Source organism: Solanum lycopersicum, chromosome 3, assembly GCF_036512215.1.
Source record: "Solanum lycopersicum chromosome 3, SLM_r2.1".
Taxonomy (NCBI): domain Eukaryota; kingdom Viridiplantae; phylum Streptophyta; class Magnoliopsida; order Solanales; family Solanaceae; genus Solanum; species Solanum lycopersicum.
In genome coordinates, this window is record NC_090802.1 from 9,575,500 (window position 1) to 9,590,320 (window position 14,821).

At 36.9% G+C, this 14,821-nt stretch overlaps 1 pseudogene; it reads right to left on the minus strand.

Moving 5' to 3' along the window:
- The window catches only part of LOC138347814 (uncharacterized), a 42,916-nt pseudogene extending 33,820 nt beyond the window's left edge, over nucleotides 1-9,096 (minus strand).
- Between the last annotated feature and the right edge of the window lie 5,725 nt (nucleotides 9,097-14,821).

Sequence of the window (14,821 nt, forward strand, 5' to 3'; positions counted from 1 at the left end):
ACTTAGTTCCCTCAAGGTATGTAAACTTTAATAGTATTGGATTTGTTCGTCCTCACTCCAATCATGTATAATTTTACCCATGAATTCATTCTTGATGTTGTTTATTGACTTCTTGAGAATTTCTTGAGCTTAATTGTTAATTGAGGTCCTTGAAATTCTTGAGGCAAAGTTTTGCGAGATAGTTGAGTCTCTTTATTGAGTTTTGTGTGGGTTTTGCTGAAAATATTCTAGATTTGTGAAATTTTGTGAAATTGGATTATAGAACTGAAGTGGGTATGTGTTGAGTCGAGTTTGAGAGAGGAAGAAACTATTGGGAAATATACGCGCCCAGGTCTACGCCGTGAAGGCCCTTTAAAAATTCAGTCCCCAGAAAATTTCCCTCCTCGCCGCGTCGGGAAGGAAATACGAAGTTCACTATCCCAAAATTTATTTTTGGGACCAAAACAAATAAATCCCCCACCGCGTCATGCCAGTGTTCACTAATTTGTGTGTTCACTAATTTCTTATTATCAACTATATAAACTCCATTGATCATTGAGAGGTCCTACATTCCAAATCATAATTCTTGAAATCACATTGCAAATTTAATATAGAGTTAAGAGCAATGTTCAAGGGAGTTCTTCGAGTCATTATGAGAAGTATTTCACAAACTTTTAAAATTTATTTTTGGACTTGAGCACTTGAGTATACGTGTGAGGAGAGTAGAGTTCCATTTTTCAAAATGAATATATGGGGACTAAGCATTCCCAAGAGTAAATGTTTTACATTTGAAATGAGAGGAAACATTGATTTCCAAATGAGTTCGTGAAGAGATTTTGAGCATAATCTCTTTTAAGAGAACCTTTTGAGTAATCAAAATCATAAATAATGCATGTGTCCATATCAAATCAATTACAAAACATATAACTGAATCAAATGATGCATATTAAGATTGAAATCAACAATTGAATCATAACAAATAGGACCTATGGAGAATTGAGATCAAACCCTAATCAAATTGATGAAATTGAATTACAAACTTGGGAGATATTTTGGGATCTAATGGATGAATAAATCCAGTGGTGAATTCCAACATGATCAAAGTCTAGCAAGCAAGAAAGAAGAGACTTGAAGCTTGGAACCCTAGATTTCTTCCTTGAGCTTGAGAGAGAATTGGAGAGAACGAACTTGGATGTGATTTAAGGATTTCAAAGAGATTGAGAGGGTTTGGGTAAATTTAGGAATAGAAAGGTAGTTATAAGGCATATAATTAATGTTAAATGACATACTATTGGTATAAAATGCCTAGGAAAAGACTCTAATACCCTTAATATATAACTGTAAAATAGTCTTACGGGTTGGACTCACGGTTCGTAGAATTATCTACGGCCTGTACTGGTTCTACAAAAACCCAAAAATTCATCCAATTTCCACATAACCTTTCTATGGCTCATCGTCTAGTCTATGGTCTGCATACCCCTTCTGTAGAACACCACTCCGAGTCAAAAATTTCACTACATCTGGATCCCTTCTAAGAGACCCCTTCCATGACCCTTATAACAAACAATGACCCGTCAAATCCTTCCGTAGGTTTGAGTTATTAAATCTAATCTTTGAATTCTTTCTACAAAAGTCATCTACGACTCGTCAAACTCCATACGACTTATCATGCCAAGTCATATGCCAAACTTCAATAACATGAAATTTCTAAAACTCAACTCAACTCAATTTCTATGATTCCTTTCTATGGTCGTAGGGATTTCTACATTCTATGTTTTGTAGATTAAACTTATAGTTCACTACTTTAGTAAAATTGTCGGCATTTTTTTTCAATTTGACTTTATAATTTCCAAGTGTTATAGGAAGATTGTTGTAGGCGACTTTGAAACTATTTCTCATGGTAAATCATTTGGTAAGCCTTTGTGACCATGAAACTTCAATTCTCTTTTATCATTTATGGATTTTAAGAACAAAACTTCAGGGTTTTTTCTCATGAACTTGAGTTCTAAACTAAAATGGTGAATGTGAACTGATTTTAACCCCTTTCCAAAATGATTCCAAATGGCTTGGTTGACGTTTTCAACTAAACATTTTTCGTATTCAAACTTCATTTGTGGAATTGCATTTTTGAGTTGATTAATCCATTTTTTTAAAATTTAAGATTTGAGTTTGTGTTTTTGAAATCTTATTGTGATTACTTGATTTAATTAGATTCGGAAAGAGAAGGCTCAAGTCTTGGAATGATTTTTGTTTGAATTTAAGGCAAGTGATCTTCTAAACCTTGTAAAACTCGTAGAATTGTGTATTTTCCTTTATTGTGTGTGAAGGAGTAACGAGAATGAGGTGATGGTTTAAATACCATGTGATATTCCTTCTCCTTCATCTATTTTCAAGGCTTACAGAGGATACATTAAGAGGTACTTGTTTGTCATCCGGCGGGTTCTCTTGATCCTTATTTTATGCTTTGTTCTATTTGAGAAACAAAGGAATTGTGACTTGTAGTTGTCTTTTGATATTATACTTTATACACTAGTGACTTGTACATGTGACAATTAGAATGACTAAGATTTCCACTCTTACGTTATTATTTTTTTACTTTTGATATTTCTTTCGTATTTTTGGGTTTGAGACTGAATTATCTTGATGGAAATAAACAAGTACTATCACGTCTATTTTTGAATCGTGACAGTTTCTCATCGGGAAAAAAAGGAGAAAAAGATTTCATTGATTTTCTTGTAAACTAAGAAAATGGCGTAAAAAGTTTTTTTTAATCAAGTAGGTCTTAGAATCGTTTCTCAAAAATTCATCTAACCTTTCTATGTCCCAAAAATTGCACGTAAATTTGTGATGTAGTAAAGAAATGAGATTTGTGATGTAGGGTGTGTTTGGTATGGAGGAAAACATTTTCCGGAAAATGTTTTCAATTTTCTCATGTTTGGTTGGGTCAAATATTTTGAAAAATGTTTTCCAAATCAACACATTCCTCAAATTTAAGGAAAATGACTTCCCTTTAATACTTAAAGAAAACATTTTCCAAAACTCTCTTCCAATCTTCCCCTACCCACCCCACCCTACCAGCCTCTATCCACCCACGCCTACCAACCCCCCAACCCACCCACCCCCATCCCACTAGCCCCCTACCAGCCTCCACCCCCACCATGAAATTTTTTTAAGTTTATTCTTTTTAAAAAAATTTCAAGTTCAAGAATTGTTTTCTACTCTAGTAAAAAATAAAGTTATTTTCCAAAAACATTTTTTAATCAAAAAACAAACACTAAAATATTTTTCCGGAAAATATTTTTTACTCACCAACCAAAAATGAGAAAATAAGTCAAATATCTACTTGTTTCCAGGAAAACATTTTCTAGAAAAACATTTTCCATGGAAAACATTTTCCATGGAAAACAGTTTTCTTCTTACCAAACACACCCGTAGTAAAGATATGAGATTTTCATCAACAAAGGACGAGTTGTGAAACACTAAGATTTATGGATTGTCATCAAAGTGTAGTTTGAACTGTCATTAATATATATTGGGAAGACACCAAAATAAAGAGAAAAATATTAAAGTTTTTGTGGGCCAATAATAAATTTCAGATATTTTTAAGAAGTTAACATATCAAGAAAATGATGTTTAAAATATTAATTATATATTGGCTTGTAAAAAAAAGACGTGCAACATTTTATAAATTTAGTTTGAAAAAACACACTTTTAGGAGAGTGAGTGTTACGATCCAGACTGTCGTTAGTGGCAACCACACTAACCCTCGGGTGCGAAAATCATTACGACAACCCAATTAACCAATTTAACCAAAATACTAGGTATTTAAAGATACATAATTAGGTTTAAATGGCGATATAATTAATACGGAGTCCCCATAAACCCAAATTTTAACAAAACAACTAAATTAATGCGGAAATACCCCTAAAACCTGAAAGTCATTGTACTAAAACTCTACTAACGACAAGTCTAAGAATAAGGGATACGACCCTAAACTAAACAATCACCTTAAACAAATAGTCCGAGTCTAAAAAGAATGGAATTCAATAAGAGAGATACATGGCCTAGAAGAAATGGCTCACCCTTGAATCAGGTGACCCTCAATAGTCACTAATCTGAGGTCTATCAATAGCCGCTTGAATGATGTCCAGTACTCAACAATGAAAGAGCAAGAGCAATATTAGTACACAACCACAGTGTACTGGTAGGATCGCACGTCTTTCCCATTATGTGAAACATACAACATCATAAACATGCTTACACGAACATATACAGTATCGATTATCATTTACGTGTAACGTACAATTTTGCATTCCTATTAACAAGTATATAAATATAACAAGTAAATTATCCTTCCACAGCACCCAATTCAATAGTCCTCTCATGGAATCCAAATCCAAATAACTAGCATACCAGAATGTGGTACCCGATCCAATGTTATGTTGAAACGTGACAACGGATTCCATTTATATGTTAGAATATGGCAACCGATCCTAATAGTTATGCCAGAACATGGCAACCAATCTCAGTTAGTATGCAAAAATGTGGCAACCGATCCAATCCACACACCATTAGTACCAAAAGATGGGAAAGAATGGGTCCGAGAGTCCTTGGCGCTCTGAGAGGCATGGAGCACCACAGCCTGACGAATAGAGGCTGTCCTTAGGGGCTCCGGAAGGCGCGGTGCCCCAGGGCCTGTCAGATGGGAGTTTCAATTTTTCTTATCTATTTTTCATCTATAAACCTTCTAAACTTCCATGGATCTTTCCCCAAACACTTAGGATCACTAATAAACCGATACCCAATAGATTATACTCGAGAAAAAACCTTAAAAACACGAATCAAATCAACTAAAGGCATGTAACAACTCAACCATTAAGATTTCAACAATGTTCTTCAAGAACTCCACTTTTCATCATTCAATCTACTCAAAATACCCTCAATTAAACAATTTGGTATATGGGTGAACTAAACCAACATGAAAAGATCTCGCATACCTAAATAGGGATCACCCTCGATGAATTCCACTCTAAGATCTTGGCTTTCTTGATGGATTATTTATCTTTCTCCCTTCTTCCTTCTTCTCTTTTCTCTTTTCCAAGCCCTAAGCGTAAATAACCTTTCTATCTGAATGTCAACTTATTTTCACCCCAAATAAACTCTTAAAATGAATTAGGAAATAGATGGGTGAAAATATAAGTTTTTCCTTACTAAAATCTGGAATTGGACTTTCCTCACTTCAATAGCACAACTTCCTAAAAGCATATCTCCCTCATATGATATCAAAATCATGCAAACTCGGCGCCATTGGAAAGAGTTTGCACGACAATCACCCAAATTGAATCATATTGTCTGCGAGACCTTGGAAAGCCTGTGATAAAGTCCATATTAACCATCTCCCACTTCCATACCAAAAGTTCTATATTTTGAGCGAAACCTACTGGACTTTGGTGTTCTACTTTCACTTGTTGGCAATTAGAGCACTTTTCAACACTCATTAATATCCTTCTTCATACCTTACCTCCACACCTCTCTCATATCGTGGTACATCTTGGTGGAACGTGGATGAATGGAATATTTGGAGCTATGAGCATTCTTCATGATCCTCTCTTGGAATCCATCCACCCTATGTACACAAAATCTACCTTGATATTTCAGCGCCCCATCTACCCCTTGTTCAAAAGTCAATACTCTTTGCTTGTTAATATTCGCCTTCAAATCAAGCAAAATGAGGTCTTGGTCTTGCTTTTCTTTCACCTCTGACACTAGTGATGATTCAGCCCCATTAGTCACCACTATTCCTCCTTCTGTGGAATCCATGACTCCTAGGCGTTCAATTCCGTGCACATCTTTAGCTAACTCTCTCTTTCCTTCCTTGACATGGGTGGTACTCCCCATGGATAAGCTGCTTAAAGCATTACCAACCACATTAGCCTTACATGAGTGGTAAAGAATACTTATGTCATAATCCTTAAGTAGTTCTAAGCACCTCTTTTATTTGAAATTGAGCTCTTTCTGGGTGAAAACATATTGAAGGTTCTCCTGATCAGTGAATATAGCAACATTAACACCATACAAGTAGTGATATCATATTTTCACGGTGAATACTACACCAGCCAACTCTAAGTCATGGGTTGAATAATTCTTCTCATGAACTTTCAATTGTCTGGAGGCATAAGTTATAACTTTGTCATTCCGCATTAAAACACAACCCAACCCAACTCTAGATGCATCATAATACACCACAAAACCTTGAGTGCCCTCTGGTAAGGTCAAAACTAGGGCAGTAGTTGACCTCTTTTTCAATTCCTTAAAGCTTTTCTCACAAGCTTTAGACCATTGAAATTTAAATGTCTTCTGAGTCAACTTAGTCAAGGGAGATGAAATAGATCAAAACCCTTCAACAAATCTTCTACAGTAGCCATCCCAATTCAAGAAACTCTAAGCCAACTCTGAACTACTTCTATCTTTTGGGTATCATACTAATCCCATAATCGGAAACTATGTGGCGCAAAGATGTTAAAGACTTAAGACAAAACTCACACTTCAAGAACATAGCATATAACTCCTTATCTTTAAAAGTCTGAAGAATTATCATGAGGTGACTATCGTGACCTTCTTCATTCCTTAAATAGATCAATATGTCATTAATGAAGATGAAAACAACCATATCTAAATAAGGTTTGAAGACTCTATTCATGAGATCCATAAATGTTGCAGGAGCACCCTAAAGCTGGTCGAAATCTTTTAACTTTGCTGGTGTCATTCTATATGGCAGAATAGAGATAGGACGAGTATTTGGGATGATGTGTATGCCGAAGTCTATTTCTCTCTCAAAAGGAATTCCGGGTAGATCATGAGGAAAGACTTCTAGAAATCTTTTACTATAGGAACTAACTGAAGGGAAGGTACCTCAACACTTGAGTCATTAACTCGGACTAAGTATACCCCCTTTGAAATTAACTCTCTCTCCTTAAGGTATGAAACCAAACGACTCTTAGGCACTACTAAACTACTACTTCACTCTATTACTGGTTCATTAGGAATCTGAAACTAGACAACTCGAGATCTATAACCTAGTGATGCATAACATGCATGAAGCCAGTCCACACCTAGAATGACATCACAATTTACCATGTATAACTTCACTAGGCCAGCCATGATGTTCTTGTGATTGATAGAAATAGGACAATCACGATACACTCTTTCTGCTAGAATAGACTCTTTAACAGGGGTAGAAATACATAAAGGTTCAAAAAATTTCTTACGAAGAATCTCAAACTGGTTTGCAACATAAAAAGTTACAAATAAAAACTCGCTCCTGCGTCTAACAAAGCATAAACATCAAAAGTAAAGACTTTTATAATACCCGTGACAACATTTGGCGAGTTCTCTTGCTCCTGATGGCTAGTTAGTGCATAGACGCGATATGTTCCTCTGTAAGTGCTAGTATTAGCTCTCTAGGTGCAGACCTTTCTGGTGGAGCAACTGATGAAGATTGGGCTCAATTGCTTTGATTTCCATCACCCTATTTATTCTTAGGACACTATTTCATAAAGTAACACTCTTGACCGCACTTGAAGCAACCCGAATGGCCATCACGACACTTACCGGCGTGGTTTCTACCACACGTACCACATGAAGGAGCCCATCTACCTCCTTGTGCCACACTACTTTCAAATTAGGCTGGTCTAGCCTTGAAATTTTGTGAATTCTTGCCATTACACTCACCTCTGTTTCGAGGCGCAGGTGCACTAGTAGATGATAGTGCATGCCCCTTTTGTTTCCGAAATTTTGTCCGAATCGAACCACCTTTCTGCTGCCCAGACTTATTCCAGTCTTGGCTTTCTTGTCCATGTACTCCTCTTTGTCTATCAACATCTCTTCTTCAACTTGCTGCACATAGACCATCAATCGGCATATTTCCATGTCACGGATCAACATTGCAAGATGCACGACCCAAGCCAACAATAAACAAACTTATTAAACTCCTCATATCCTTAACCATCTCAGTATCATAGCGATACAGTTAGGTGAACTTCAACACATACTCGTGAAAACCTAAGGAGTCCTATTTTAAAGTAAGGAACTTTACACCTTGTCCACTTTCAGTTATCGGGGAAATAAAGACCCCAAGAAAGCCTCTTCGTAACAAGCCCAACCCGGATGTTGTGCATCCTCATCTCTTCCTTCCTTCCACTGATCGAACCAAGTCCTAACCACATTCTCCAGTTGGTATGCAACTAGCTTGACTCTCTCAACACCAATAACATGCATCACATCGAGAACCTTCTTCAAATCTTCCACAAAGTTTTTCGGATCCTTAATGGTGCTTGAATTAGTGAAACTACGAGGATTCATTTTCAAGAAGTCACTAATCCTCGAGGTGTCAGCCTCTTCTCATTGAGCTCCTCCCTATTGACCAACCTGGTTAGTGACAACTTGACTCAACATCCTAATAGCCTCATGGAACTCAGTGTTGCTAACGTCCCCTTGAGGTTGCACTTCAAGTGCATTGAGTAACTCTTGTTCCTTAGGTTCAAAATTTCTCCTAGATGAGCGACCTCGTGATGCTCTTCGTGGAGGCATAATTATCTCAGATATTCGCAAGCACGAATTCGAGAGAGAGACTTTTTGAAATAGACTTTAATGCACGAAAAAGAATATGAAAAAAGTGAGGAATTCGTAAATGTTTTAGCATCACAATCATAGATGTGGAAAACTTTATACTAATGATTAAGACTCTAAGGATACGACTTCATACTGCTTAGGACTCTTGAACTCTATGCTCTAACACCAAGGTTGTCACGCCCCGAGTCTACACCCTGTACATGGCTTGCACCCAATGACCATTATTAGTCTTAAGTGAACCCTTGTCCTGACTTACTTAACTCAGTGGAAGATTTAACTCAAATAAAACAGTCTTATGATATAACTTAAAGAAATAATAAGTTGGTCAAATTGTCAATTAAGTCTCATAACAAAGAAATCTGAAATAAAGAAATAAGAGACTCAAAACTAACCATCTGGCTGTCTATGACGCCTCTACAATAATGAAATGGATGTTGGGACAGACCCCACAATATCCTATAAATGAAATACTAGAAAAAAAATAAAAGTGACCTCGAGAAAGCAAGGAGGCTCACTACTGGCTACAAATGCTCAATTGGATCAAAGAGGCATTGGATGATTCTAATCATGTTTTCCTGCGTCTCCATCACAAGACGATGCAAGCCATCTGGTATCAGTACATTGAATGTATGAGTATGCTAGTTCAAATGTTAAACGACAACTTAAAGCTTGAAAAGAATAAAATGAACTTACATTGGCTCTACTCAACTTATGAATATTCAACTCAATGTATATATACAAGGCAATTAAAACACATGCGATATATATGAAGGTCGGTGAAACAATAAAATAACTTAGTTCGTTAAAGAAAATGCAATAACAAATTCAACTTAACTTATATATGAAAGTAACATAGTTCTGTGGGAGATTATCTAACCGACAACCATTACTATGAACCTAAGCAATGGTACAACGTCTTACCTCACGTTGCAAGAGGACCATCATGTACCTTGCCATCAATATAGAACTTGAACTACTAAGTGGATCCACTAGTCCATGCTAAAAAGAACAAAGGAATAATCTAAAAATTATGACCCTTCTATCTATCCATGTTGGCGACATGGTTTATGAGGGATTAGGTTAGTATAAACTCGCGTCCCCATGTCGGTGCTCAATACTACTCCCAAAATATTTAGCTCATATGTTTTAAAAGTAACTTCTTCTCTGATTTGAGATAATTTGCTCAAACTTAGCTTTTAAAAGCTCTCTTGAAAATCATAGTTTCCTCTTTACAAAAACTTTTCAATGGCTCTGTTGTAAGTCTAGCTTCCTTTCTTGCTCAATATGTGAAAACATTTGTAACTCTTAGGATATACTTAGATCCCTTATAACTTTTGTGAAATGAACTCAACTATTTACTATTTGCTCAACTTGTAACTTAACTCTTAAGGAGTACTTAGTTCCCTTATAACTTTTGAGAATTTTACTCAACTCATTACTCTTTGCTCAACTTTAAGCTTGATCCTTAAAATAAAGTTAAATTTTTTGTGTAAGACTCTTGAAAATTTTTAAGAACTTACTTTGACTTGCTTCTTAACTTTTAGAATTGACTATCAACTTATTTGACTTTGATCTTAACTTTCCTTGAATTGGATTATGAATTCAAGGTTCATGATCTCATGTTTATTGATGATTTCATGATATCTAGATGTAGAGTTTTTGGCCAAAATCATCCTTAAACTATACCCTAAACTTAAACTATATCCTTAAGGTATCATTCTCAGCTAAAAACATCCTTAAAGTATTTTAAAGTGAGCAAATTTCATCCTTATATTTTAATTTATCAGAAAACTAAAAAATCCCACAAAAATTAAGTCATTCCTTCCTAATTAATATTCTTAGATACACCAAAAATATTATCGTGACCGTTTTTTGTAATTGAGTTTAGCGTTATGCAAAATCTTTTAATTTTGACAGTTTTTAATTTATTTTTCAGGAATTTTATAGTAAAAATATTATTAGTTGAAATATGTTTCTTCTCAATTGAATATGCTTGAAGCGGTGTTTGTTGAAGAATTTTCATTTCTAATAATGTAGAAAGAAACTCAAATGCAAGAAATAATTAATATTTTGATCACTTCAATATCTGATTGACCCAAAATTTTTATTGATCTAAATACAGTTTGACTATGAAAAAGTTAAAGATAATTAAGCTCCAATTCTTCCTGTTCTTAAATGAGAAAAATAGCAGTGTGCAGTCACAACATCCAAACAATTTTTTATTTTCATAAGCAATAATTTAAGATTTTAAATATTTTTTTAGAAACATCATATACAGAAAGTAATGAAATTATGCAGGAAAATTTTTGTAGATGGTTACATGACTGCTCATGTTTTTATAGGATCCCATAGTTTTTTTACGATATCTAACATAAGGATGAAATTGCTCACTTTTAAAGACTTGAAGGATGTTTTCTACTGAGAATAATACTTTAAGGATGTAGCTTAAATTTGGGATATAGTTGAAGGATGTTTTTGGCTTCGAATCAACTAAGAAATGAGGGTATATCACTTAGGGACTAGTACGAAAAGAAAAGCAAACAATGGGGTCTCCAGGCGTCCTTGACGCTCTGAGAGGCGTGGAGTGTTAGAGCCTGAAGAACAGAGGTTATCCTGAAGAGCTCTGGCTGGCACGGTGCGCCAAGGCATGTCAGAAAGAGGCTGTCCTCAGGGGCTCTGGCAGGCACGGCCACAGGGCCTGTCAGATGGGAATTTTGACTTCTCTTCTTCATTTTTTTATCTCTAAACCTTCTAAACTCCCATGGATCTTCCCCCAAACACTTAGGATCACTAATTACCTCAATACCCAATAGATTAGTATCGAGAAACAACCCGAAAAACATGAATCAAATCAACTAATGGCATGTAACAACTCAACCAACAAGATTTCAACAATGTTCTTCAAGAACTCCATTTTCATCAATCAATCTACTCAAATCGCTGAATTAAACAATTTGGTGTGTGGGTGAACTAACCCAACACGGATATTAATATCTCATATACCTTAATAGGATCACCCCCGACGAATTTCACTCGAAGATCTTGGCATTCTTGATGAATTCTTGATTTTTCTCCCTTTTTCCTTCTTCTCTTTTCTCTTCTGTTAGGATCGAATTCACGCGCACACACTAGATAAATGAAGAACACAAGAACTTTCAAGAGAAAGAGATGAGAGATCTAGAGAGAGAAAGAGAATACCCAATATTTCATGGTAAAACCCCGTGAGTAAACTTCCACGGCGGTAAGGTATATTTATATTAATAAATCAGAGTATTTTTTGTTACAGAGAATAAATAGGAAAACCTAAAATAGAGAATAAATAGGAAATCCTAAAATAGAGAATAAATAGAAAAACCTAAAATTAATCAGGCTCCACTACCTAACAATTCTCCCACTTGGAGACTGACTCAGTCATCTAAAAAATACATTCTCAAAAAAAAAATCTCTTTATCATCAACATCTTTACCGCACCGCAACATCTGTAGCAACAACTACAGAAAACCAACCGAGGTTTTACGTAACCTCAGTTTCCCAACATCAACACATTTCGTCAACATGTCTGTCGGGTTCTTTGCACCCTCTATCTTCTTCAAGCACATATCACCATCCTCCACTGCCCTGCTAGTGAAATGGTATCGCCTTCTGATGTGCTTTGTCTTCGAATGATATACTGTATTTTTCACCAACTGTATGACACTCTGGCTAACTGAGTAAAGAATCTTCTCGCTCTGCTTCTTGACCAATTCCTCAAGATAATCTGCCAGCCATATCATCTCTTTCCCAGCTTCAGCTATTGCCACATACTCAGCTTCAGTAGATGAAAGAGAAACACACTATTGAAGCCTGGACATCCAACTCACTGCTGTTCCACCTATGGTGTAAAAAATGTACCCGGATGTACTCTTGCTCGAGTCAACATCCCCACCAAGATCAGCATCCACAAAACCTTGTAGAGTCACCTTGTCTTTGCCAAAACAAAGTGAAGTACTGGATGTACCTCTCAGATATCTAAGAAGCCACTTCACAGCTTCCCAATGCTCTTTCCCAGGGTTCGCCATGTACCTGCTAACTACTCCCACTGCATGTGTTATATCAGGTCTAGTGCTGACCATAGCATTCATCAAACTACCAACTATTGAAGCATATGGAACAAATGCCATGTGATCACGCTCCTCGGCAGTCTTGGGTGACTACTCCTTTGACAATTTAAAGTGATTTGCCAATGGAGTAGTCCTGGGTTTAGCATCATTAACCCTAAATCTGCTCAGCACCTTCTCAATGTACAACTCCTGAGATAGATTTAAAGTGCCAGCAGATCTATCCCGAGAAATCTTCATCCCAAAAATCTGCTTTGCTAGACCCAAATCTTTCATCTCAAATACTGCAGATAACCTTGTCTTCAGATGGTTAATCTCTCTCATACTAGATCCTGCAATCAACATATCATCCACATACAAGAGTAGAAAGACACGAATCAGTGTATTTCTCGAAGTAACAACAAGGATCCTTTTCAGCTTTGCAGAATCCACTCTTGGTCATGAAGGAGTCAAACTTCTTGTACCACTGCCTTGGTGCTTGCTTTAGTCCATACAAGCTCCTGGTGAGCTTGCACACCATGTGTTCCTTGCCTGGAACCACAAATCCTTCCGGTTGCTGCATATAGATCTCTTTGTCCAGATCTCCATGTAAAAATGTTGTTTTTACATCCATTTGCTCTAGATGCAAATTTTCCGATGCAACAATACACAACAGAATTCGAATAGAGGTTAACTTCACAACAGGAGAGAATATTTCAGCATAATCGATATCTTTCCTTTGTGAATATCCTTTAACCACTTAACGAGCCTTGAACCTTCTTTTGTCATCTGGTTCAGTCTTGATTCTGAACACCCACTTGTTCAGCAAAGCTCTCTTCCCTGCAAGTAACTCAGTCAACACCCATGTGTCATTCTTCTTAAGTGACGTCATCTCATCATCCATGACTTCCTCCCACTTGATCGAATCCTCCACCTGTAGGGCCTCATCAAAAGACTCTGGTTCCCTCTCATCAGTCAGCAATAGATAGTGTAATGAAGGTGAATACCTATCTGGTGCCCTGATAGATCTGGATGATCTCCTTAACACCTGCTCAGGAGTAACTTGCTCCACTTCAGATTCTTCAGTAAGAGTTGGTTGAGTATCTACTTCGACATCTCTGGAGTTACTCTTCTCCAACTCAACCTCAACTCCCACTTGCTTTGTAATCTCTAGAACCTTCTGCTCTCTGTCCTTGTACAGGACAGACTCATCAAATGTCACGTCACAATGTCTCAGGATCTTTTTGTTCTTGTCATCCCAAAACCTGCAACCAAACAAATCAGAACCATATCCTATGAATTAACACTTCACAGCCTTTGTATCAAGGTTGTCTCTCTTTTCTGGATCAACATGAACATAAGCAGTGCAACCAAAAGTCCTCAAGTGCGAGTACTTGAGTTCTTTTCCTGTCCACACCTCCTCTGGAATCTTGAACCCTAAAGGAACTGATGGTCCCCTGTTGATCAAGTATGCAGCTGTGCTCACAGCATCCGCCCAAAGTGTTTTGGGCAGCCCACAGTATATCCTCATACTCGTTGCACGCTCATTCAAAGTTTTGTTCATCCTCTCAGCAATTCCATTCTGTCTTGCCATACCAGGAACTATTCTCATCAATCTGATTCCCTCAGCTGCACAGAATGCCTTGGAACTCTAATTTGTCATACTCTCCTCCATTTTCAGATCTTAGGCATTTGACTTTCAAACTGGTCTGATTCTCAACTTCAGCTTTCCACTTCTTGAAAGTTTCAAACACATCTGACTCATGCTTCAAGAAGTAAACCCATAACTTCCTGCTGAAATCATCAATGAAGGTAACATAGAATCTGGATCCTCCAAGTGATGATACTGGAGATGGTCCCCAAACATCTATATGGACCATTTCCAACCGCACTTTCTTTGGCTCTCTAGGAGTCTTTGTGAAGCTTACTCTTTTCTGTTTGCCCATAACACAGCTCTCCCAAAGACCCATATCAACAGACTTCAGACCCTCTAATGCTCCTTTTGCAACCAACATCTTCATTCCTTTAGTACTCATGTGTCCAAGTCTATTGTGCCACAGGCATGAACCGGAAGCACCTTCAGCAACAACGGCCATGTTTATACACCCTGAAGTGGTGTACACCAGATTTGGTGC